Source organism: Heteronotia binoei, chromosome 4 (assembly GCF_032191835.1).
Source record: "Heteronotia binoei isolate CCM8104 ecotype False Entrance Well chromosome 4, APGP_CSIRO_Hbin_v1, whole genome shotgun sequence".
NCBI lineage: Eukaryota > Metazoa > Chordata > Lepidosauria > Squamata > Gekkonidae > Heteronotia > Heteronotia binoei.
The window spans coordinates 82,470,447-82,498,182 of NC_083226.1; positions in this window are offsets into that span (position 1 = coordinate 82,470,447).

Below are 27,736 nucleotides of genomic sequence, written 5' to 3' on the forward strand. Positions count from 1 at the left end.
GAACTGTTTATTGCTCCATTGGAATAAACATACAATCTGCTGGAAGACTGACTAATTTTTGCCAATGGGATTAATATCACTATTACCCTGGACATTTGAGGTCATGTAAAGGGTACTGGTGGAAGAATTAAATCTGTCCTCTTGCCTGTGGTCCTGAAACTGAATCAAGGCCTCTAGCAACAGTTTGATGTATACATAGTTTCTCATCCAAGGAATGTTGCCTTTTTATAGGCTGAATGCTCTGCTTTTTATGAGCTAGAGCCAGGGCTCAATTTAAGTTTTAAAATGGATCAAAAAGTGTCACTGAGTAGATTCAGGTGGGTAGCCAGATTAGTCTGAAGCAGCAGAACAATCTGGGCTGGCATGCCATTAGGCAGCCTTAGGCAGCTGCCTGGAGCATTGTCCAGGAAGGAGGGCACCAGTTTTGCCCCTCTCCCCTTCCATTGCACCTAGCAAGAGAAATGCACAAGCTCGGCTGGTGGTGGCATGGCTCTTGCTGTGCACAACATGCACCGCCACCTAGCTGCCATAGCTCCACCTCTCACTCTGCATCTGTGCTTCCAGATGTCATGCCTGGGGCACCAGCCTTGTGCTGGCACCTTAGCATCGGTGCTGAGAACAATGTTTGTGTCTAGTGGCACCTTTAAGACCAACATTAGTTTTTATTCAAAGTATAAGTGTTTGTGGGCAAGCATACTATATCTGAAGACTGTGCTTGCCCATGAAAGCTTATACCTTGAATAAATCTTTGTTCATCTTAAAGGTGCCATTGAACACAAACTTTGTTCTGTCTCTGAGCAAATAAATAGTAATTTTGAGTCAATGTTGAATAAAAAGAGATAAATAAATAAAAAGACAAATAAGGAAATAGGGGAATGATTTCTAGAACACAAGGTGTTAAATATCAGATATTTTCTAAACATTACTGGCTAGAGTTCACAGTATCCAAAGCCTTTAAAACAGGAGGAAGGAGCATAGCATGCCTTCTGAATAGCAATATTACATCTAACCAATACTTCTGCATTGAACACACTGCTACTGCTTTTCTGTCTGGCTTTGCAGGGGTGTCCCATCCTGACTAAAATATTATAGGAATTTGCATTCCTCATCCATATAGTTAATTGATCAGTCTAACTAGACAAGCACAAATATCTCTCTGGCTTTCACACAATGTGTTAAAGAAATGGGTGGAGGTATAAAGAGGTTGGTAGCATGGAGAAGTATCTTCAGCAACTTACATTTGTAGATAATATAAATTTAAGATATGCTGTAAACTCAGAGCAAGCAGCAAATAAGAATCAAAAGGACCTGAATCATAGTATATAACTGGGTGTACTGACTTGCCTAATAAAACTTAATATAGTAAACGTAAAGAAATACACACTGGTCACAAATTTTAAATGCACAGGAAGAAAGCAAATTTAGTTAAGAGAGGGAGCTTGTGGAAGAGAAATTAAAGGGATGACATATGCTTACCTGTAAAAATGTCCACTCAATGTGTTGAAGTAGTAAAACTAGAGTTCCCATATATAATTAGCATAGGGTGTTTAACATTTGGTATAAACCACATTTTTAGAAGGTGTCACATAGAATGGCACATTTAAAAGAAAATCAGTTCAAAACATGCATGGTGGTAAAAGTACCATATAAGCCTTTTTTATTAAGACGGGGTGCACTGAAGAGTCATGTAGCATATCACACAGTGTTTCAGGGAATTTTAAAAATTTTGACATCTGAAACAGCATATCTCAGCAAATGGAGAGAAACCCAACACAGGAAGAGGGTGCTTGTAATATAACCCACAGGAACAGGAAAATTAGAAGACATTTTAAGCCTCTTCTACTAAGTAATCAGTTCCAGGATCTCCACATAGATGCTGATTCTGAACCACTGGAATAAGGGTGACTTCCCCAGTCTCCACAACACTTGAAGGAAGTTTCTCAGGAAACCATGGGTGAGAAGACTTGAGCTTCTGCTCCGCAATATAGGAAGAAGCATTTTCTGGTAATTGGGGATTCCTTACTCATAGGGGTAGAGCCCAAAGTGTGCTGACCAGACTTGTCATCTCGTGAGTTATGCTGTCTACTGGGTACACACATCTGAGATGTGACAGAAAGGGAAGAAAGACTTGTCAAGCCCATGGATCCTTTCTTGCTGATCCTTATGGGGAAAAAATGATACTGCCAAGCACAGCTGAAATGTAGTAAAAGAGATTATGTGTCTCTGGGTCAGAAGGTGAAGGAGTTGGGAGCACAGGTTGTATTTTCATCAGTTCTTCCTGTGGAAGGCTGTGGCTTAGGATGGGAAAGAAGATAAATGACTGGTCACGTAGATGGAAAGGTTTGGATTTTTGGACCATGGCTTAAACTTTCAGGATGAAGCTCTTCTATCAGGAGATGGTTTGCACATCACAAAGGCAGGGAAAACGAAGTTTGGTAAGAGCCTTGCTAACCTAATACAGAGGGCATTAAACTAAATTGTATGGAGGAATGAGACAATAATTCAAAGCTTAAAATGATGCCAATATCTGATGATAAGAATGCTAAAGTTTAGCAAGGAATGGCACATATGCTAACTAACATTAACTTGCAGGTAGGTAAGGAAACAAAAACCTCAGGGTGCATAAAACATGAATACCAATGTCTCTACACTAATGTGATCTGAAGACCAGGTTCTATGAGGAAAGGCTGAAAGAGTTGGGTATGTAGCCTGGAAAGGAAACAGCTGAGTGGCAATATGATCACCATCTTCAAGTGCTTGAAAGGCTGTCATATAGAGCAGGGGTGGCCAACGGTAGCTCTTCAGATGTTTTTTGCCTACAACCTCCATCAGCCCCAGCCAGCATGGCCAACCCTACAATGGGGTTGTAGGCAAAAAACATCTGGAGAGCTACCATTGCCCACCCCTGATATAGAGGATGGTGCAGATTGTAGAATTGTTTTCTGTTGCCCCAGAAGGTTGGATCAGAACCAACAGATTGAAATTAAATCAAAAGAGTTCCCATCTAAACATTCAGAACTTCCTAGTGGACCTGTTCCTTGGGAGGTAGTGGGCTCTCTTTCCTTGGAGGATTTTAAGCAGAGACTAGATTGGGGTGGCTGAACTTGCTTAACGTAAGAGCCACATAGAATAAACATCAGATGTTGAGAGCCACAAGACAGGAAGGAAGGAAGAGATTCCAGTAAACGAAGATGACCAGATGAAGTTTATTACTTTAGTTTTCTATCCCGCCCTCTCTGCAAGCAGACTCAGGGCAGCTAACAATCATCTAGAATAGCAGTTTTAGATTACAATTTAAAACAATGAAAATTAATTAAAACAACATTGATGGTGCTAACTCTGAAATTTTTGATATAGGTGGGATCACAACTTTCTTCAATCAGTGGTCCATTCTTTTTTTCTGACAATGATCCTGTGATGGTTACAATTATTTGTAATAGATGTTGCTTAGCAATATAAGTATAAAGTGGCAGTCTTCTCCCATTTAGGTACTATAGGTCTGATAAAATAATTCAGTTTTACAGGCCCTGCAGAATTGGGAAAGATCTCTTGGGGCCCTTATGGCCTCTGGGAGGGCATTCCACATCATTGGTGCTGCCACTGAGAAGGCCCTAGCCCATGCAAAGCACAATCTGGCCTCCCTTGGTCCAGGGATAAATAACAGATTCAATTTGATTTGAAATATGCAAATTAATCACCTAGGGGGCATGTTGTCACAGTTCATCAAAGCTTATCTGCCACACTTTGCCCGAGCTTATAAATCTTTTGGATAAAGTCTATGGGGCTGTTCCAAGTGTATTGTTTCTGTGATTATAGACTGAGCCTGTTAAAAATATTTTCATTGTGGTGCTCTGTAGCAAACTAACCTGTGTATGGTCTTATGAGAGCCAGTTTGGTGTAGTGGTTAAGTGTGTGGACTCTTATCTGGGAGAACTGGGTTTGATTCCCCACTCCTCCACTTGCAGCTGCTGGAATGGCCTTGGGTCAGCCATAGCTCTGGCAGAGGTTGTCCTTGAATGGGCAGCTGCTGTGAGAACTCTCTCAGCCCCACCCATCTCACAGGGTATCTGTTGTGGGGGAAGAAGACATAGGAGATTGTAAGCTGCTTTGAGTCTCTGATTCAGAGAGAAGGGCAGGGTATAAATCTACAATTCTTCTTCTTATCTATAATAAAAAGCAGACCAACTTTTGAATTGTTTGAAGAGCTTTATTATTGCTTTAATAGTTGCATATATAGTATTTCATAGTTTTTTGATAGCCTTATATCATGTATTTTTCCTGTGTGCTGTTAATCTTCTGGGCATGGAGCAGGGGTCATTGGGGATGTATGTATGTGGGCAAGATATTTGTGAAGTTCCTGCATTGTCCTTGGAGGTCCCTTCCAACTCTATGATTCTATTATTCTATATCTAAAGTCTAGTGTCTGTCAATAAAGAAGGTATGAACATTAAATAAAGCCCAAGCAATCCCTGGATATTTTCGTTCACTATAAGCAAAGGACCATTATATAAATTATATGCAACAGAACTGGTTTGCCACTCAGTAGGAAGCATCAAGCCTAAAGCAAATCCCAGCACTCTCATATGGATGTGCATAGATAAGTAAGTGTGCAGCAGTGGTGAAAAAGGCATTTTTTTTTTGCTAGGGGTTATGAGGAAAGAGACTGAATATGAAATGGTTAATATTGTAGTGTCCTTATAAAGGTTTTTTTTTTCTGCTATCAAATTGCAGTTGACATGACAACCCCATAGAGCACTGAGGACACCACCACCCTATTTCCCCACAATAAACATCTCTTGTGTACTGAAAGTTCATCCCGGCAGGACACATATGCCATAAAATCCAGGCCTACCCAGCTGATGGGCCATCCCCTCTACACCCAGTTCAAAACTTGGGAGAGGGTCTTGCATTTGGCAGAAAAGCAGGCAATGTTTTTTGTATGTACCAGGTGGTCTGTGAGGGACTCTAAAAGCAGTATCTGGTGCACTGGAACTGAATTCGGGTCTCCCGATGGCAGCGGCAGATGGCTTAGGGCATCCGCATGGCCCATCACCTTCTCTGGGTGACAATGGAGGATATATTGGTATCCCACAAGGAAGATGGACCACTGCAAGACCTGTGGTGACAACATCTGGGGCGTTTGGTAATCGGGGGCAAATAGACAAAGCAAGGGTTTATGGTCTGCAAGGATGGTGAAGGGCCGGCCATGGAGGTAATCAGGAATTTTTTTTACCTCCGCCACTATAACCAGACCCTCCTTATCAATCTGTGCATAGTTGCACTCTGGTTTCTGCAATGTCCGTGCATAGTAGGCTACTGGCATCCAGCAGCATATGAGCCAGGACTGCGCTCACCCCATAAGGGGAGGTTTCACAGGCCATCATGATGGGCAGCTGCTCATAGAAGTGCACCAGCAAGCTATTTGAGGTTAAAATGTCTTTTGCTACCGTAAAGGCGGCGGCTTGCTGGTGACCCCAAACCCATGGAGCCCTTTTGTTCAGGAGCCTATGTAGAGGCTCTGCTATGACTGCCTTGTGGGGGAGGGTGTGATAAAAGTTCAGGAGGCCGAGGAATGCCTGCAACTCTGCGTTATTGGTGGAGGTTGGCGCATCACAGATGTCTTTGATCTTGTCCTGCACAGGGTGGATTCCACTAGCGTCCACCATGTAGCCCAGGAAGTCAATTGTTGGGACTGCCAACATACTCTTCTCCCTCTTTACCTTAAGGCCCGCCACGTCGAATCACTGAAGCACTGCATGGAGGCAGATGGTGAATTCTTCCTTTGTTGCAGCAGCGATCAGCATATTGTTGAAGAACGGTTGGACCCTGGGGATGCCTTTTAAAACAGAGTCCATTACGTTCTGAAAGATCCCTGGGGCCATGCTGACCCTGAACTGGAAAGCAGCCCAGTGCATCACCATGGCTTGGGCTTCAGCTGTGGTGGTGCCTACTGGGAGTTGTTGGTAAGCCTGAGCCAGGTCCAACTTGCCAAAAATTTTAGACCCTGCCAGTGAAGCTAGAACATGGCTGACCACTGGGACCGGATAGGGGTGGTCCTGCAGGCACCCTATTAATAGTGCATTTGTAGTCCACACAGATGCAGACACTGCTGTTGGGCTTCACTGGGTGTGGAAAGAGTCAAGTCTTTGCTGAAGCTGGGTCAAACCTCACAGGGTGAGTGGTAATCCAGTCTTATGCACAGAGATTTCTGTCACTGCACAGGGTTGTAGTGTGAGTGTGTTCTTCACAGCTACTGCCTGGAAATGTGCAAATGTTGTGGATGAAGAGGCAAAATTGGTTGCATTAAGACATGGAAGCCCCCTGCCCCTCCCACAAAAATTATGGTTATGTGTCCCACTGGACTTCAAATCCTGGCTGTGACCCTGGTGCTTTCCCATTGCAAGTACTATCCAGGGCTGACCCTGCTTGGTTTTCAAGATCTGGCAAGATCTGGCTAGCCTGGACTATCTAGGTATAGTGCACCCAGGGCTTTTTTTGTAGAAAAAGCTCAGTGAGAATTCATCTGCATATTAGGCCACACTCCCTATAACATCATTGTTTCACACAGGGCTTTTTTGTAGAAAAACTCCAGCAGAAACTAATTTGCATATTAGGCCACACCCCTGATGCCAGGCCAACCAGAACTGTGTTCCTGTGCATTCCTGCTCAAAAAAAAAGCACGAGGTGCACCTATAAGTAAGTCATATCAATAAAAGTCTGAGATTTCCTTTCTATTATGAAATATCAATGAAGATGTATATACAGTTTCACAAAACTTCCCTGCTTCCCCCACTCATTGCAATACAGTCCAACTGTGATCACCAGATTACTGAATGCAGAAGCCTGTCCTCACTGGAAGCTTTACCTATGCATCAGAGCACAGACATCTGATGTTTGGGCTGAATGTATGATAGAGGAAGGAGTACGTAAACCTTGTCTCAAATTATTGTAAAATAATGAAAGGATTCATAAAGCTTGTAGTGTGTATATGTGCTGCAGAACACCCTGAAATGCAGATTATGGTAGCAAATCTTATAAATAGATTATTTCTGATTTGCACAGTGAAACATTAAAATATACACTGCAATGTACAATTTAGAGCAGTTAAATGCCTCAGACCTCTATAAAAAGTTTGGTAACACTCAAAAATTAATAACCTACTCATTAATTCCTGCAGTATTTATACAACAACATTAATCAAGATGAGTACATGCTGACATTAATGGGAATACAGTAAAAATGATTTCTTTTCACATTTTATAGAAATGTAATATATTTAATACTTTTTAAAAGTAAGAACATAAGAACATAAGAGAAGCCATGTTGGATCAGGCCAACGGCCCATCAAGTCCAACACTCTGTGTCACACAGTGGCAAAAAATGTTATATACACACATACACTGTGGCTAATAGCCACTGATGGACCTGTGCTCCATATTTTTATCTAAACCCCTCTTGAAGGTGGCTATACTTGTGGCCGCCACCACCTCCTGTGGCAGTGAATTCCACATGTTAATCACCCTTTGGGTGAAGAAGTACTTCCTTTTATCCGTCTTAACCTGTCTGCTCAGCAATTTCATCGAATGCCCACGAGTTCTTGTATTGTGAGAAAGGGAGAAAAGTACTTCTTTCTCTACTTTCTCCATTCCATGCATTATCTTGTAAACCTCTATCATGTCACCCCTCAGTCGACGTTTCTCCAAGCTAAAGAGTCCCAAGCGTTTCAACCTTTCTTCATAGGGAAAGTGCTCCAGCCCTTTAATCATTCTAGTTGCCCTTCTCTGCACCTTCTCTAAAGCTATAATATCCTTTTTGAGGTGCGGCGACCAGAACTGCACACAGTACTCCAAATGAGACCGCACCATCGATTTATACAGGGGCATTATGATACTGGCTGATTTGTTTTCAATTCCCTTCCTAATAATTCCCAGCATGGCATTGGCCTTTTTTATTGCAAACGCACACTGTCTTGACACTTTCAGTGAGTTATCTATCATGACCCCAAGATCTCTCTCTTGATCAGTCTCTGCCAGTTCACACCCCACCGCTTAAAGGAGTCCTTCTTACCTTTTACAGCTTCCATTACTTTGTTTGTTAACCACGCAGGCCTTTTCTTATGCCTGTTTGTGCCTTTCCTAACTTGTGGTATGTATTTTATCTGAGCTTCTAGGATTATAGTTTTAAATAGCGTCCAAGCTTCCCCAAGGGTTTTGACCGTATGTACCTTTCCTTTCAGTTTCTTCCTCACATGCCTCCTCATCTCAGTGTATTTACCCCTTTTAAAGTTAAACGTGGTTGTGGTGGTCTTTTTGGACAACTCCCTATTTATACAAATGGTGAAATCAATAACATTATGGTCACTGCTCCCAAGCGGCGCAATCACTTTTACATCTCTCACCAAGTCTTGGGCATTACTTAGGACCAAATCCAGGATCGCCCCACCCCTAACTCAAAGTACACTAACTCAAAGTTGCTCATTGGAATGAAATGACTTTTAATTAAAAATGGCCTCACCTTGATGCTTTATCAAAGGAACAAAACTAAAAGCAAAGATTTCAATATTGGAGGTTCAGTTTCCCATTTGTTACTCCATACAAGCCTTTCCCTTGACTCATGTGATTATTGAAGGAGGTCCCATGCAGGGTTAGAATACTGTCAATCATTTGAACTAATGATAGGTCTTGCATAAGGAGTATAAAGGGATGCTAGCTGATCTGAAATTCTGTTGGGCTATGGCAGGGGTGTCAAGAAGAGCCCCCAGGGCCCCTTGAGAAAAATTCCTACTATGAGTCTCTTATACCATCCAAATCCAACTCAAACATCACATGCAGACAAACAATATGGCTTGCATAGCCCTTTTTTACTTAGGACCATCAGTGGCCACCAGCAGTAGTAAATGGCTGTCTCTGTTGACTGATGACCAAGAAGGAGACAATTTTTCACTGGAAAGAGTGAGAGGCAAATTTAGAACTGGAGTATGGCTAGCCAATAAGCTGCACACACTGACAGGATAGTCATCATGCACCAGCATGGTCACTGCTCTGTGTCCCACAGCATTAGGCACAGACCATAGTGTTATTATATTTTTGTCCTAGGAACCTCTATGTATTTCCAGACATCCAGAGCAGAGAACTCTATGGAAACACATCAGAATTATAAAAGACACAACCAGAATAGTAATGATTTTTTTTTTTTTAAATTAAACTCAATAGCTCCTTTGGTATTAAAAAATTCTCATTTGTTTTACTAAATCCCGTTTCACACTCTGCAGTGTTCTCTCAGACAGAGTTAATTGCATTTGAAAGGTGAAGATTATCTCCCTTGTGTCAAATTGTATCTTAAAGTAACTGAAATCCATTCTATGCTGAATAATTGTTAAGAGCAAAAAAAAATGCAAGCCCCTTTTGTTAAGAACATTTTGGAAACTTTTCTGTATAAGAAGTTGGTTGTTTTTGTTTTTAACATTGTGAAAGGTGCAAGGGGAATCTCTTCAGATGTCTCCTGACCATCAAGTCTAGTGTTCAGTGACAATAGTCCTAAATTTTACAGTCATGACTGACTGGTGCAAACAGATTTCATTTAAACTCGCAAAAGCTTTCTTTGAATAAGACTGCTGCCAAATAGGTTAATTGCCTTTTTATGTGTTGCAGCTCCTTCCTTTCTCCTTTCTGCTTAGTTTATTAATAATAATATTGCCAGTTTTGTTGCAAAACGATCTACTTTAAGCTCATTGTATTATCATCAGGGAAGAGATTTATGATGACCTTGGACATGGCAGAGAAATGCCAAGAAAACTTGTTCTTGCATCTTGGATAACTTTTGAAAGACAGCATCCCCTGCCATAGGATACAAGAGCTACAGAAGAATCTGAAAACTGAAAACAAATTGAACACATATGGCCAACAAAACCCCCCATATTTACTATATATATTTCTTAAGTCCTACTGCTTCTAAGCACTTGTAAAAGGATCATTTGGGGCTCCTAGAAAAACCTTCAAAGAGCACTGAGATGTGGAATACTGGAAACATGTTGTTTATTTGAGTAGAATAAAAGAAGCAGCCAGATGAATGTCAAGCATGTACAGAGCACCACCATAAATGGAAATATTCCAGCAACTCTGTGCTTATTATGCAATGTACAAAACAGAAATAATTTGGGCAGGGGAACACAAACCGGGGGGGGCACCAGGGAAATCAGAGGTCCATCTAGGAAAAATGTCAAGTCTATGGGCAACTTAAGCCTTCAGATAAACCAAGAGGTTTGGAGTTTCTTGATGAAAGTTTGCAGGCCCAAGCAGGAAACTGGGCAAAAGTTCCAGTAAAATCAAAGGGAGAGAGATCCAGGTGGGAGTTCAGGTAGATTTGCCAACTTCCAGGTGGGGCCTGGAAATTTTCTGGAATCAGGGCTTTAAAAAAAAAAGAAGAAGAAGCAGGAACGCAGTTCCAGCTGGCTTGGTGTCAGGGGGTGTGGTTTAATATGCAAATGAGTTTCCTGATGAGTTTTTTAACCAAATAAATAGCAAATAGCAAGCCTTTATTGGCATAAAACAGATTTATCAGTAAAATAGCAATATAAATAATATAAAATCCTAGATTATAGAGTACCTAGGGAGCTAAAATACATAAAATAGGTAAAATATATATGAGTCGAGTTTAGCCAAATTAAATAATTAAAACAAATAAAATATGGTCATTCCAGAACCATTCTCTGTCGTATTTCCATAGCCTGTTGGTGAAATCTAGCCACCATTAAAGATACCTCAGCGCAAGTGTCATTTTAAAGTTTGTGGACTTTGCCTGAATCAGCACAGCCCAACATATTTCTTTCAAGTATATACAACGAATATCATCATAAAGAGGACAGTTCAGTAATACATGGGAAATAGTTTCAATACACTTGGAATTACAAAGACAGTGTCTATTAGAGTACTCAATCCTGTTAAATCTACCAAATAGGATAGCAGATGGTAATGCATTACATCTCGTTAACGAGAATGCACGCCGTTGCTGTGGAGCTTGCAGAGAGGAGAAATATGACGCTAATTTCCCTACTGAGAGAGGAAGTTCGAAATTCAGCAGGGAGCAGGACTTGTTGGCCAGGCTATATAACATTTGCATTTCAATATCTAGAATTCTGAGCTTAAGTTTCAAAAAGCTTTTTTTAAGGATAGCATAAGAAGTGAATCTAAATCAATGCCCATAGATTTTATTTTCCTCTCAATAAATACTAGCCAATTTGACAAATTAGATTCTGAGAGCAGTTGATATAAAAGGCTCTCTGAGTCAGAGTGGAAATGTAGCCATAGCCAGTATTTAAGTGACATTAGCCATGCTTGTGTTTCCACAAGATTCGTCCCTGTTTCTAAACACAAAACAGCATATGGTACATACTTTGGGAATCCCAGAATTTTCCGTAGGAATTTTGATTGGACACCTTCAATGTTCTTATCCAAGGCTGTGATCCACACTGGGACCCCATATAAAAGCTGCGGTATCACTTTAGCCTTAAAGACTTTTAGCGCGGCTGGGATAAACTGATTGACTCTGCTGTAAAAGAAGCGCTGGATAGCTGCAACGCTAACATTGACTGACTTAATTTTACAGTTACGATGATTAGTCCAAAGTGTGTTATATTGAAAATGAATTCCTAGGTATTTGTAATATTTTACTTGTTCTATCTCTTTGCCGCCTATTGACCATTTAGTTGGTTTCCAAGATTTGGAAAAAACAACAATTTTAGATTTGTCATGAACATATGAAGCTGCCTTATACTGAATCAGACCCTCGGTCCATCAAAGTCAGTATTGTCTTCTCAGACTGGCAGCAGCTCTCCAGGGTCTCAAGCTGAGGCTTTTCACACCTATTTGCCTGGACCCTTTTTTGGAGATGCCAGGGATTGAACCTGGGACCTTCTGCTTCCCAAGCAGATGCTCTACCACTGAGCCACCCTCCCTCCCCAATAAGTTCAATAAGAGCTCTGGAGGGACTGTTTTTTTTGAGGTAAAGACACCAGATTTGCAGCATAGCATCCAGCACCTCTCCCCAAAATACTCCCCAAGTTTCAAAAAGATTGGAACAGGGGGTCCAATTCTATGAGCCTCAAAAGAAGGTGCCCCTATCCTTCATTATTTCCTATGGAAGGAAGGCATTTAAAAAGGTGTGCGATCCTTAAATGTGATGGTCAGAACTCCCTTGGAGTTCAATTATGCTTGTCACACCCTTGCTCATGGCTCCATCTTGAATTTGACTTGGCAGCCCTAATAGTGGCTATTGGGGAGGAAGCTGAGGACAGTGGGGCATTTAAATGTAGGTTGGCTGTTGGGTGGGAAAGAGAGGAGGAAGCAGGAAAATGGGAGACTATGAGGGCTTTCAGGAAAGGGAAAGAGGAAATGGGGAGGGGGGGAATGAGATGAGTCCTTCCAGGTTCCCACTTGTTTTAGTATAAAAGACTGTCATTAGGATTCCTTTTGTAACAAAGAACAAGGCTAGAAAAAGGACTAGTGATTGGAAGAGCACTTTGACTGAACCATTTTTAAGAGCCTGATTATCTTGTATTGCTGCAGATTTATGAAATGTTTTTTATGAAATATTTTTCATGCTTCTTTTTTGTGCTTTGCTGTTAACTTTTTAAAATCTAAACATGTGAACTCTTGGGAGGGTCTCATGGCTAATTCACATAACTTTATATGATGCCAACTGCTTCCTGACCCATATACTCCTGCGGGCCATCATGGGAGCACCAGGAAGCAACAAACCCAAGCCAATATTTTTGTGATAAAAGAGCAGTTGGAGCTTTGGAATGCATTTGAAAGCCATGGGACGGCTTTGTAATATTTTCTCCTACAATTCTGATAAAGCTTATTTCAAAAAGGAGCCATAGCTCAGTGACAGAGCACATGTTTTGTTTGTAGAAAGTTGCAGAACTGAACCCTAATAGTTTATTTCAAAAGGAATTTAGGTATTGGGGCTGGGAGACATTCTGATAAGCTGCTACTGGCCATAGCAGCCATGAGCACAAAGTACATTCATATGTGCACTGACATGAATCTCTGTGTTTGACTGAAGACCACATGCAGCAATCCCTCTCCCCAAAGTTAACACTATCAATTTATCTGTATTTAATGCATACAAACTGATTAACAATATTTTATTCAGGATTGGGGGTTGGGGGGAGAAACCTGACAGTTCCCAGAAGACACTTTATATATTAAGTGCATGATTTAGGAACCTTCTAGCACTCTCCTACTTAAATCATTTTTAAAGCCTTTAATTGTGTCTCCAACATATCAGACTTTTCCTTTCACAGAAAAAGGGACACTGGAAGCCCAAATTACTATTTGCTTTGCTATTCAAAATGATTTCCCATAATTTTTCATTTTTCATACTTGCATAGGAAGAGATGGTTATTACCTCCTGGTTGCTGCCAGCTGCTTCATTATTCTTAACCCTGCCAGTTCTAACACCTCATGTGCTCCACTGCTGATGTGTCACTGCTGGCCCTTCTCCTGGTCCTCCAGCACTGATGTACTGCTGCTGGCTGCTCTCCTGGGCTAGGAGCTGTTAGGCAAATCGCCTTCAAAAGAGGTTTGGGGGAATTTAGATTGGTGGGCAATCAACCTTTTAGTGAGATCAAAAACCTATTTATATAGAAGGCGTCTTCTTTGAGAGATACCCTCTTAATAACGAGGAGACTTGGTCTAATAATAAGGGGGTTTATTATAAACCACAAGCAAACATACAAGAATATAAACTCATACAACATACATACAGGTCTAAGAAAAACAGGATTGAAATAGACAAGAGGTAAACACAAGAGTACAAACATAGGGTATATGACCTGATCCTGGTGGCTTAGGGTCCAGTCACAGCTAGGACAGGGGGAGGCTCCAAAGTGGCAGTTTGGGCAAGGCATGGGTGGAAGCATGGGGGGAGGGGATTAAACTAATCTACTCAAATTTATCTAAAAAGGGACAATAAAGAGCTGACTTGAAACCTAAGGTGACAGCCAATCTATACAATGGCTCTGGTCTTGGAATACAGCTTCTCTTCCTCTTCTTCCTCCACTGGATGGTACCTTTCTTTGTCAAGAGTTCTGTTTGACAAAAACTTAGGCAATGTGACAGGATGCATGCTCAAGATAAGCTTGAGGGCCTTATGCAGATGTTTGCAACAGCTGTGATGTACATGGGCCTCTCACTTCTCAGTCATGGAGTCTGGCAGTGCAGGAAAATGGTTGCTAGTGATGTTAGCCTACCAACATGGCTTTCATGGGAAAAGATGGAAACTGTTTGCCTGGGCAGTTCCTGATAGTGCGACTTCTTCTGCTGCAACCGCTGAGATTGTTCCTGCATGGAGCAGCAGGGAGCTGGTCTTCACTCTTGGATCACACTCTTCCAGGGATATAGGGTGTAGGAATGATCACTCGACACGTGTTCTGAGAGAAAAAGCCTGCTCAGAGGAGAAGAAGCCTCTCTTCTCAGCAAGGTTCCTTTTATTTTTATCCATGCTGCAATCACACTGAAGTCACCCAAACTTAAAAGCATAACAGGAAAAGTCCGCCCAGTTACAAGGAGGTCATATCTAACACAAACTCAGCAGTTGTCATGAATAGATTTATCTGAGGAAGCAGAAATGTGTTTGAACATGGGTGTAAGGATCTTGTGCTCTTGTGTCTGCAGACGTTGCAGAATATAGGTGAACCAGAGGGCATGCTGAACACATGATCCTCCCACATCTCACTCTTTTTTATTTATTTATTGAAACCTTATTTTATTAAGGCAATTTTGTGTGATCATAATTTTGTGTGACCACTCAGGAAAGGCAATTAAGTGACAATTTGGTTTTCAACATTCCCAAGAAAGACTGAAATGATACTACAATGGGGTAAGGATGGAAAGAGACAGAGTAAAGATGAACCACAGGAGGAGAGAGACAGTGATGGGATTATTCACTTACACTGGCACATCTCAGGATCATTCCATCTAGAGAAAATGTGTGTTTGTTCCATCTAGGAAAGATATGTGGATGTGTGGAGGGGGAAAAGTCACTCAGAGGCATGCCTTGGCTATGCAGCCCAGCCTTCCAGTATGGAGTTTTCCTGGTCTCCATCATGAGGCTTTACTGGGCACACAGGTTAGCTTGAGAGGGCCTCCCATGTCTTTCAGGGCTACCCTTTTTATTTAGCAGTACCCCGGTATCAATTCCCCTCCTTTTTGCTGCCTAATCCTTGAAGATGTGAGCCACATTTTATGATGTGCTGCCATTCAGATTTCATACAATCAGGGTTAAGACACATTTGGGACAAAGGTAACGGGCTTAGAAATGTCAACCACCAAAAAGTAAACTCTACATGCATGAGGGAAAACTATGTGTCTTGGTATTGACAATTCTTTATCAATAAACATTACTAGTTATGATGCAAGAATATAAGAACTCATCTCAGTTTCTAAAACACATAAGCAATAATGAGGGACATATGCAAGTGACATGCTATAAACTGAATCAATTCATGTGCCTTTATGGCAAACACCTCGTTGTAGCCTAGGTGATTAAGATACACACATTCAGACATACTTGAAAACATTTGCCAGTTGTGGGCAGTCCACATATGACTATATTACTACAATACAAAAATCATTTCCTGACTAATTCCTTGTTCCCCTCCTCCCTTAGTCTAACAAAAGGTCTTCTTTCTTGAGTTCATGGAGAGTTTGCGTGCTCTATGAATGACAATCTTTTCACAGGGAAATCTGTTGCAGCTAAAAGAAATTCCTTTTCCTGGAAGCACAACTTGGAAGTGGCAGTGGGGCTGCTGTTGTGATCAGCTGGGGCAACCAGCCTTTTGCTAGGCAGAGGAATTTCCCTGGAAATAAGTTTTCTCCATAACTCAGTTTGGATGGGATTCTGGGGGAGGCCTTCTTTCAATGAGGAATGACCAGGCAAATTTCAGGACCTTTGGGTAAATATGGAAGAGCCTGGAAAACATACTTTGAGAAACAAAACAACAATAATAGGTGCTTTTTTTATATACATGCATAAGTTGCGTCAAAAATACACCATTCATTATGTAGAATACAAATTCACAATATAAACCTATGCATCACTTCTCATGATTAAGGCTAGTGCACATCCATATAGAAAGGATTTTCTAAAGAAAACACTCAGAAAACACTCTAGCAAGATGCATAAAATAAGATAGATAAGCATGTAGATGCCTCTTTCCACAGGTAAGAGGTTCACCAAATATCTAAATAGGAAGATTGATATGTACAGTTCATAGATGGAACATAACTATAAATGTCATTAAGAGAGCAAATGAAGATATACATTTGAGGAATGCAGAACATTATTAAAGTCCAGAATTCTAACGAAGACCAAGAGTTTTCAGGAATTCTGCCTAGTGAATTACCAGCAAATCTAGAAAAGGTATTTCTATGAGAAACACGACATTGAGAATAATTGGGTCACTGGTAAAATAAAGTATTAGTTTTTCAAGACTTAAGAGAGAAGATGCACAATGAGAGGGTAGTTTTATCCAAGGAAGGGTACAGATGTTCTTCTATAACACATGCTATAACTTCAAATGAAAAGAGGTCTTATAGGAACAAAAACGTGTGAGGTAGAATTTTAAAACATTGTTCTTTTCAGAAAATAAAAATTCAGTACCAACAACAAAAGGAATTTTCAGATTTAAATGAATGAAAAATTGGGACATAATTCAAAGTAAGCTAGAAAACTGTTAAATGTAAAATTAATAGCCTTGACAGGAGACAAAATACATAAACACAAACAACAACAAAATCATTCTGAGCTGCAAAAACAGCAGCCACCAAATTCTCTGGAGAAGGCTCTTGCCCAGCCTCTTCCAGCGTTTGTTGAGCTTGATTAGTTAGACGCTTCACATCCCTCCTTGTGATATCATGAGCTGTCTGGGTGTGTGGGCATCACACAATCCCTCGTTTGAGGCTGAGATTGAAATTGGGAATCAGATTTGGGAAACCCTGATGTCATGCCATCCTTAGCTGAGCGAATACAACGTACCAGAACCCACAAAAGACCTGCAAGAGAAAACACAGCAGCATGCCTGCACCCCCCAGGTAATAAGGGGAGCTGGACCATGCCAAGTTAATAAGCCCAAAGACCAAATTCAATTGTTCCTGAACCTGCATTTGGATAGGAACCCTCATTTTCATTCCTTTTAATTGTTTTTGAAGAGTGGTTTTCAATGTCTGATTAGCATGTTGCACCTTAGCTTGACCTGTGGAATTATATGCAATGCTATGCTGGATTGGAATGTTCCATTGTGTACAAAAATCAACACATTCAGAAAAACTATATGCTGAGGTATCAGTTTTCAACAGTTGTAGATGACCCATTACCGCAAAAGCAGAAATAAGGTGACCCATTACATGTTTTGTGGCTTCACCACAGTGAGCAGTAGCCTAAAGATATCCAGAGTATGCGTCTATGCAAACATGGACACAGTATCAGGGTTTCAGGAAAACTATATGGTTAATATCCATTTGTCAAAGTTTGTTAGGAAGCACTTACTCTATGAGGGAAAGTTAAAACACTTGAGGCTCTTTGGCTTGGAGAAACATTGACTGCAGGGTGACATGATAAAGGTTTACAAGATTATGCATGGGATGGAGAAAGCAGAGAAAGAAGTACTTTTCTCCCTTTCTCACAATACAAAAACTTGTGAGCATTCAATGAAATTGCTGAGCAGTCAGGCTAAAACAGATAAAAGGAAGTACTTCTTCACCCAAAGGGTGATTAACATTTGGAATTCACTGCTACAGGAGGTGGTGGCAGCTACAAGCATAGCCAGTCCCAAGAGGGGACTAGATAAAAATATAAAGCAGATGTCCATCAGTTGCTATCAGCCACAGTGTGTGTGTGTGTGTGTGTGTGTGTATATATATATATATATATATATATATATATATATATATATATATATATATACACACACACACACACACACACATGTGCATGTGTGTATGCATAGAAGAACACATTGGATTAATGTTCTGCCCTCCACTCAAGAGTCTCAGAGAGGCTCACAATCTCCTTTATCACCCTCCCTCACAACAGATACCCTGTGAGGTGGGTGGGGCTGAGAGAGCACTGACAGAAACTGCTCTTAACCAGAACAACCTCTGAGGGGATTATGACCGCCCAAGGTCACTCAAGCAGTTGTAAGTGGAGGAGTGGGGAATCAAACCTGGCTCTCCCAGATAAGAGTCCACACACTTAATCACTACAAACTGACACATATATTGGTCACTGGATGACACAGAGTGCTGGACTGGATGGGCCACTGGCCTGATCCAACACAGCTTCTCTTATGTTTGTTTGCAAACCACACAGGCTAGCAGCATGATCAGCAATATGATTAGTAGAGTCACAATGTGCTGAGCCTGATCAAAAGCAACAAGAACTGTCTGTCTAGTGCTTTGGCATTTTGGTAAAAATAGCTATGACTGAGAAAGGAAAAGTAAATAAGAGAAGTAACATCTTTAAAAGTCTTATCAGCAAATGCATTGCCCTGAGTAATCACACCAGGAAGATTAGTAACAGCAAGAAATTAAAACCTGCAAGATTAAAAATATAGCCAATCAAATCAAGGTCAATTTGAAGAGATACATGCACCAGGAAGTTGATGAATCAAATTAAATGCATATAAGGTGTCAGCAATTAAGTTGAAAGCCTGTGTGAATAGTAACAATTTCAGCCTGCTGCATTAAGCACTGCTGCAAAGTAAAGTGTGTCTTTTACACTTTCCTCCCAGCAATCTGGGTACTCATTTGATCAACCTCAGAAGAATGGAAGGCTGAGTAACCTTGAGGCAGCTACCTGAATCCAGCTTCCGCCGGGATCAAACGCAGGCTGTAAGCAGAGCTCAAGACTGCAGTACTGCAGCTTTAACACTCTGTACCACGGGGCTCTTTTTGAATCCAAATTAGCATTTTCCTTGGCCAATTTCATCATCAATTCTCCTGCTGCATCAGGATTATCAACCTGTCTTCTGATTGCTGCCTGAAGATAGTTGATAAAGTCTAAATAGGGCTCTTGTGGCTTTCGACAGACAGTTGCAAAACTATGAGCTGACAGCCCTTCTATAGGTACTTTGGCAAAGGCCTGTAAAGCACATTTAGACACAACTGCAAGGGTTGCAACAGGGAGCACAGTTTGTGCTTCAATAGTACTGAACTGTCCAGATCCATATAGTTGTTCAGCAGTATAAACCCCATTGGAGCAACACCCTTGAGCATCAGCCAAATTACAATATTCACTGCCCCATACCACATACTGTTCAGGAGTTAACATCATCCTTATCATATTTTTCCAATCTTGAGGAATCACAGTGTATCCATTAGAGATTCCTTCTAAAAGACCTTGCACATTGGTTCCCCCTATGCCCTTATCTCTGATAGACTTTTGAATTTCACTCAAAACAGAGTGGGGCAACACAGTATAGTTAACAGCCTGTTGCCTATTCTCATTTTGTTCATATGTTATTGGGCATACCGACAAAAGGTCAGGCAACTCTTCCCCTGTCAAATGTACAGGGCAAATAGACATTTCTGCCAATTCTGGGACATCTTCCAATTTAGCCTGACCAAGTTCCTTCTCCAAAACTTCACAGACCATGCGTCCCGGGGCGTTAGATGGTGGGCCCACGGGTGGATCTGTTGGTGGAGAAGGCGGATAAGGAGGAGGAAGAAGAGGAGGGGCAGGAGGCACAAGTTGGACACCAGTGCCTTTTAGGGGACAATCTTTGGAGAGCTGGCTTGGGTTAGAAACGGGCATAAATTTCTCTACTGCATACCTGCATTGATGCCAGGCTTGCAGAAGTTCAATAGAAGCTTGGGGCTCTGTGTGAAAGGTCTTCCCTATCTTCTCCCAGTCCCAAAGTTTAAGAGAACCTCCCTCCGGGTACCAGGGGCATTGCTTACTGATCTCTTGTAACAAAATCTTAAGTTGTCCAGAAGTCACGGACCTGCCAGACTTTTGGATCAAAAACTTTAACTCATCTAAATGTTTCTGCTCAGCCTGTGATACCTGTCCTCCCATACCTACCAATGAAGGGGGTCGTTGAGAATGACGGAATGCGCACTTCGGGGCCTATGCCAGGCATTGATAAGTAGGAGCTGAGCTGTCTGGGCTGCCAGGCACTGATACCTGAAAGCAGGAGCCATTCCTTGTCCCGGGAGCTGAGCAGTCCCTGCTCCGGGCGCCACTTGTAGGAATGATCACTCGACACGTGTTCCGAGAGAAAAAGCCTGCTCAGAGGAGAAGAAGCCTCTCTTCTCAGCAAGGTTCCTTTTATTTTTATCCATGCTGCAATAACACTAAAGTTACGCAAACTTAAAAGTATAACAGGAAGCGTCTGCCCAGTTACTAGGTGGTCATGTCTAACACAAACTCAGCAATTGTCAGGAATAGATTAATCTGAGGAAGCAGAAATGCATTTGAACACGGGTGTAAGGATCTTGTGCTCTTGTGTCTGCAGATGTTGCAGAATATAGGTGAACCAGGGGGCATGCTGAACGCATGATCCTCCCACAATACAGTGCTATAGGGAAGCTAAGGCTGTTAGTATTGGCATAAGTCTCTTAGAAAGTGGTTGGTAAACCCACGTTTCAGAGCAGATGTGTGAGAGTTGCATCTCCAGGCATCCTGGCAACCAAACCAGTGATCACGATGTCCATATAAATGAAAAATAGGGGGCTCTGTCACAGAGCCCACATGCAGTCTCCTTATGCTCATACCTAGGCACCCTGGTAGTCGGTCCTCCATCGCTGAGGCCTAGCTCAGAGTAGTGGAGCAAAGTGGCTGAGGTCACTTGCTCAGAGTAGTGGAGCAAAGTGGCTGAGAGCCAGCAAACACACAACCATGAGGCAAGAGGTGACTCAGGTTTGCCAGGGCCTTAAATGCCCTCTTGGCCACCCCCAGCCCTAGGATAAGTCTGGCTTGTTGTGCTTGTTGTGACCTGGCCCCCACCTAGCCAGCGAGAGCCTCAGCCACTACCATTGCCCTCCTGCCCCTCCTCTCTGTGGGACCACAAACAGGGCCCATGGTAAAACTGGGCCTGAACATTTTGAAAAAATAAATAAAGGCAGTTCAGATAATAAATGATTACCTGAAAAAACAATTTCCCCTAAAAGGCTGCCTTTGATTGGAAAGGCAAAATCTTGAACATGGCTTGGTACAACCATTACATTCCTTTGCTTTTGTTTTCCTTTCATTGGCCAAAATATGTGGTCATATTCTTGAAATGCTAGCTAATAATATTTGTGCAGAGATGCCTTGCCTCCTTGAGAAGTGACAAGTAGGAAGAGGAGGGGGTGTAGAGAGAGAAAGCCCCAGGGACTGTCTCCAGGAATGAGCTGGAGATTTCCCAGAACACATGTGGGTTTCCCAGAATGCCTCCCAGAAAGGAGGACAACAGGAAAAGCCTAAACCTGGCTGAGAGAGAGAGAGAGAGTTTAAACCATTCTGCAGGAGAAGCCAAGCCAGCCCCAGGATCAGGCTGGCTTTTTTAAAATAGTATTTTTCTTCTCAGGTCTCTTAGACCTGCAAAAAATTCAGGATTCCCCAAAATTCCATACTGCTATTGGGACCCAGGATTTTTCAGAAATACCTTTTTTTTTTCAGGTCCCATAGACCCAAACAACAACAACAACAACAAACTGATAAAAATGCACACCTCTAATAGACAGATTGGAATTAAATGATATGCAGCAAGTGTTCAAAATAATCCAACAGGTGGGTTTAAAAGAGGTTATATTCTTTATTCATTTAAATGGTGGGCCCTAACCAATTGAATAGGATTTATTTGTACAGAGGAAAGTGTAAGAGCAAACCACCAGCTCCCTGATTATGATAAATGGACAATCTGAATTTAATTGAAAAATAAAAGTTCTTTTTTAATTAATTGGACAACTCAGAACATGTGTTCTGCTTTTCCATTATTTAGTAACATATACTGCAATGTTACAGACATATCTGTAAGTGAAACCACTCAGTGACAAGTATATCATTGCATAAGTTGCTCTGCCAATTATGCCAAAGCTTGGTTGCCAAGAGAACTGCCCCTGGAGAAAAAGGCTATTATTCCTTTTCTCTGTCCCTAGAATAAAATCACAGATTAGTTTTTATCACATCACTTTCTTTGTGCTATGAATCTCAGCCTGCCATGCAACCTGACCAAAAAAGAGGCAGCAACCCTTCATTCTAGAAATGTCCATTTTCTGAAAGAAACATTTGACCCCAGGCATATGAAAGCATCTCAATTTTTTGGCAGGTAGCCCAGATTACCCCTCCCATTTTGCTCTTTTTTAAGCAAGTGAAAATGAGTTCCCACTGTATTTCCATGTAGCATTCCAATAGTGTTCTGAGATTCCACACAAGTAATTTTCACAACAGTTTGGAATATAGATTTTATCAGCAAAATGCTGAGAGGCTTGGATAATAATTTAGTTATTCTTATTTTTAATCCTTGTATATTACAGAAGTGAAGAGAAAATGCTGCTATGTTCCATATTTATATCGAGGTTAGAAGAGGAAAATGGTAAGGTAGATATGAACTAAGGTATTATACTCTAGAAAGTGTATACTTTTCAGTTTTCCTTTTCTCATATACTATTAATCAGGTGTGTGGGGGGCGGGGGTTGTAGCAAGAACTTCTTCGCATATTAGGCCACACATCCCTGATGTAGCCAATTCTCCAAGAGCTTTCAGGGCTTTTAGTACAAGGCATACTGTAATCTCCAGGAGAATTGGCTACATCAGGGGGTTGTGGCCTAATATGCAAAGGAGTTCCTGCTACAAAAAAAGCCCTGCTATTAATACAAATGTATAGAATGTATAGGTATATAAAAGAAACAGCAGAAGGCTCCAAATTACTCTTTGTGTCCATGTCCTAAAATTGGAAGTGGCTATATTAAGGGTCATGAGCATAAGTTATTTATATACATGTGAAAAATATGCCATATTTTTGTTCCTTTTAGTTTTACACTCATCTGTTTTCTACTTATCGCCACGTTGTTATGCAATTTGTATGTTATACAGCTTTTTTCCTGTGTATCCACACCCAAAATGCAGACATGGTAGTTTTGTGTCTTCCATCTGAGTGTGGGTACAAATGGTGTCAAAACAACAAAGAGCCAAACTCTGCGGGTCAAACTAAATTTTATTTTTACCTGATTGGTAATAGTAACAAACTGTTCTAAATTTTTAGTGTAGGTTACTATTTACAGGCTGCCTATAATAGATAGCCCCAATGCATGGAAGTCAAACCTAGCTGAAGTTTTGGCCTTCATTTATCCTAGCCTGCTCATCAAAACTGGGTTTGGTTGATGCTACCCAGAACTAAAAACATTCCTATCCAACTGCAGATGCCAAAAATGAACTGTATTAGGAACAGTACATCCTTGTTAGTGTCTCAGAATGCTCATAAATTAGCCTTACCTATACTCTTAACAACCCACACAATTCTTTCCATCCTTAGTTATATTTTAAACAGACCATACCTCTCACCCCCACAAACAATATGGAGAAAGCAAATAAAAAAGAGTCCCCTTCTGTGTCGATTTACAGGAGCCCAGAGAATTCCTGCTTGGTCCCAAATTTCCAAAACCAGATAATCACACATTATTCAGTAGGAATGACAGATAGGGCAGCTTGCAGCAGAAGTCAGCAGTGAAGAGACACAGCTACTCCAATCTCAGCTCACTTTTCTTACCATTTAAGAAAAGCTCTATCATTTACACATCCCAAAGTGGAAGTTTTAAAGCCTGATTGTAGTCCCAGGCTCAGAAATAGAGACAAGAAAAACACTAAGGGGAAAGTTATGGTTAAAAGAACCAGAACCCTATTGGTTATGTATTAAACAAAATGTTTAAAAGTGGTGTTTCAGTTCTGGGGAGGGGCTCTGTGCAGGGCCGGCCCTGCCACTAGGCAAATTAGACAATTGTCTAGGGTGCCAGCCTTCTGGGGCTGCTGAATTGGCTGCTCCCATGTGACTCAGTAACATCATCTGTGCAGGGCGGGGGGTGCCAGAAGTTAGCCTTGCCTAGTGTGCCAGACAGTCTAGGGCCAGCCCTGGCTCTGTGGCTTGTATTTTTCATTCTCGCCTTGCCTACTCTGTCAAGCTAACTCAGTGCTTGTAGAATCTACATCACAAATACTTTCCCAAGGCTGTCACTGTCCCCTACTTCCATCTATTCACCTATCCACTGGTGGGGGATGGGAGGGAGGAGGAATCTCAATTCTGATTCTGACAAGAAAAGCTGGTTTCCCAGGTAGTCTCATACCTGCTTTAGCTAGGTTCACTCATTTCTGAGTATGTGCTAACACAATAAATGCTGACAGCTGCAGGTGACTGAATGAGGTTTCAATATGATACAAAATCAGCATTGTGAATAAGTCCAAAGCACATATCTTCTGAAAGCATCCTGGTCCTCAGTGCCTCAGATTAACTAGCTAATACATCAGGAGAGATTAAATGCTTTTTAAAAGATCATATAGGATGTGAAAAAATGAATGTATAGGTTTAGAGGTACCACACTATCATTGCAATCCTAAGCAAAGTTACACCACTCCATGCCCATTGATTTCAGTGGGCTTAGAAGTGTGTAACTCTATTTAGCATTGCATTGTTAGGTCTTTAAAACATTACTCATGCAAATTCATAGATCATTTAATGATATTTATTTCTATTATGACAGAGGTGAAAACAGCATGAAAGACGAGGTTTCCTTGTCTCTAGTAGTTTCATGTTTACTTTATTTGTGTTCATTTAAAGGGCATTTGGGGAATTTGCTTTTACATTATCATAAAACTTCCATTACCATTTTCAAAATAAATGCCACATGTAGCAATGTTATGTATCATAGTCCTGTAATGTAATATATGCGAACCTTAAAATAAATAAGAAATATTGCATTCAAGGGTCATAAAAGCATATTATGCTCACTAACTTGTAAACCACTTAAATGGTTTTTATCTGAACAAATATCAACCACAATACAGCTCTAAGATATTTTTCTAGATTTCTCTTCACACATTTTGTTATACACCCTACAGCAAGATATATGTATTCCTGTGACATTCCTAAATTCCAGTTTTCTGGTTTTATAGTTTCATTAGAAATTTAACCAGACTGTGAGAGATTATAAGTGTGCTTTAGAAAGAACCACAGAATTTGTTTTTATTGTTTGCTTACCAAGATAAATGGAAATTTTAAAAATTGCATCAACATAAGCATCTCTCTTACATAGACTGCTATTATGTGTTGGGGGGAGGGGGTGTCCCTCATACAGAACCTGGGATACCCAAAAGCAGAATAGGAAATACTTCATTAAAGGCATATTTGCTAACCTTGAGTTATGGAGCTGAGGCTGCCAATTTTGAGTATCAGTGAAGATTATTGTGCTATAATATAGTGGGTTCAACACAAGGAAGAGGCGAGGTGGTAGTGATCATAGCTCTTTTATTCTGTACAGTATACTATAGGGCTGCACTCTAAGACTAGAGAACTGGGCCAACAGGGCCAACTATATGCTGCTCAGGTTTCCACGCAAACAGGTTATTGGATCACTCAAACCAGCAGGGGGCCCGTGATTGAAGCAGGGCAGCAGGGATTTGGATCCGACTGCCCACTGTTCCTGAGTCCCCAGGCTCAGTCCTTCAGGCTCCAATGAGCCAGGCAGGAACACCATTGATATCCATACTTAAGTTCACATATACAACATGGGCTGACACTCTGGACTTTCAAGCCACTGTGTGATGTGTTAACTACACTGCTGAATATAATGTCTTTTTCATACGATTTATTTGACTGGTGTCCCCTCCCTCAGTTTTCCATTGTAACATTGTGCATTCATCTGTTCTTTCCCAAATCACTTTCATTATAAAGTTTTGGAAAAATGATTTAGATCATAAATGATTTAGAGTTGGGAGTGAGCAGTGAAGTGGCCAAATTTGCGGATGACACTAAATTGTTCAGGGTGGTGAAAACCAGAGAAGATTGTGAGGAACTCCAAAGGGATCTGTTGAGGCTGGGTGAGTGGGCGTCAACGTGGCAGATGCAGTTCAATGTGGCCAAGTGCAAAGTAATGCACATTGGGGCCAAGAATCCCAGCTACAAATACAAGTTGATGGGGTGTGAACTGGCAGAGACTGACCATGAGAGAGATCTTGGGGTCGTGGTAGATAATTCACTGAAAATGTCAAGACAGTGTGCGTTTGCAATAAAAAAGGCCAATGCCATGCTGGGAATTATTAGGAAGGGAATTGAAAACAAATCAGCCAGTATCATAATGCCCCTGTATAAATCGATGGTGCGGTCTCATTTGGAGTACTGTGTGCAGTTCTGGTCGCCGCACCTCAAAAAGGATATTATAGCATTGGGGAAAGTTCAGAAAAGGGCAACTAGAATGATTAAAGGGCTGGAACACCTTCCCTATGAAGAAAGGTTGAAACGCTTAGGGCTCTTTAGCTTGGAGAAACGTCGACTGAGGGGTGACATGATAGAGGTTTACAAGATAATGCATGGGATGGAGAAAGTAGAGAAAGAAGTACTTTTCTCCCTTTCTCACAATACACCCTTTGGGCATTCGATGAAATTGCTGAGCAGACAGGTTAAAACAGATAAAAGGAAGTTCTTCTTCACCCAAAGGGTGATTAACATGTGGAATTCACTGCCACAGGAGGTGGTGGCGGCCACAAGCATAGCCACCTTCAAGAGGGGGTTAGATAAAAATATGGAGCAGAGGTCCATCAGTGGCTATTAGCCACAGTGTGTGTGTGTGTGTGTGTGTATATATATATATATATATATATATATATATATATATATATATATATATATATATATGTATGTATATATATTTGGCCGCTGTGTGACACAGAATGTTGGACTGGATGGGCCATTGGCCTGATCTAACATGGCTTCTCTTATGTTCTTAAAAGATTGCACCGAAGTCTGGTTGGCTACTGTATGGGTGGGAAAGTTTGGATTTTTCTGGTTCTACCTATATGTCTGGTTCTACCCAGTGGCGTAGGGAGGGGGGCGGGGGGCGGATCGCCCCAGGTCTGGGGGATCTGGGGGGCCCCCGCATTGCCAAGGGAAGTCCCTCCCCTCCCCGGCAGGGCTCTGGAGCGTCGCGCAGACCTTCCGGCCACAGTCCCAGTTCGGGGCGGGGGAAGCAGCGTCCGACCCTCGCCTGCTCGAGGCTTCTCCTGCTGCTCCACGTGCCGCGGGCAGCAGCAGAAAGCAGAAGGCGGCCGCGGGCAGCAGGAGGAGGAGGAGGCGGCGGCGTTGCGCGCCCAGTGGCCGCATCCCCACGCCCGGCAGCAGCGCCCCAGAGCTCTCCGGCCCCCTCAACTCCCAGGCGCCGACGACTCAGCTGCTCCTGGCCCCGGCCGCGGCGGTGCACCAGAAAGAGGAACTTCGGGCATGCGTGAGGCAGGCTGCGGGGGCGGAGGGATGTGGGGAGGGCCGCGCGCCGCTCGGTGTCTTAAGGCAGGGAAGCCCCTCCCCTCCCCCTCCCCTCCACCACACACATAGGGGGGCCCACATAAATCTTGCGCCCCAGGACCCGAAGCCCTAGCTACGCCCCTGGTTCTACCTATTTTGACCTGGATAGCTCAAAATAGCCTAATCTCATCAGATCTTGGAAGCCAAGCAAGGACAACCCTGGTCAGTTTTTGAAAGGAATATCAG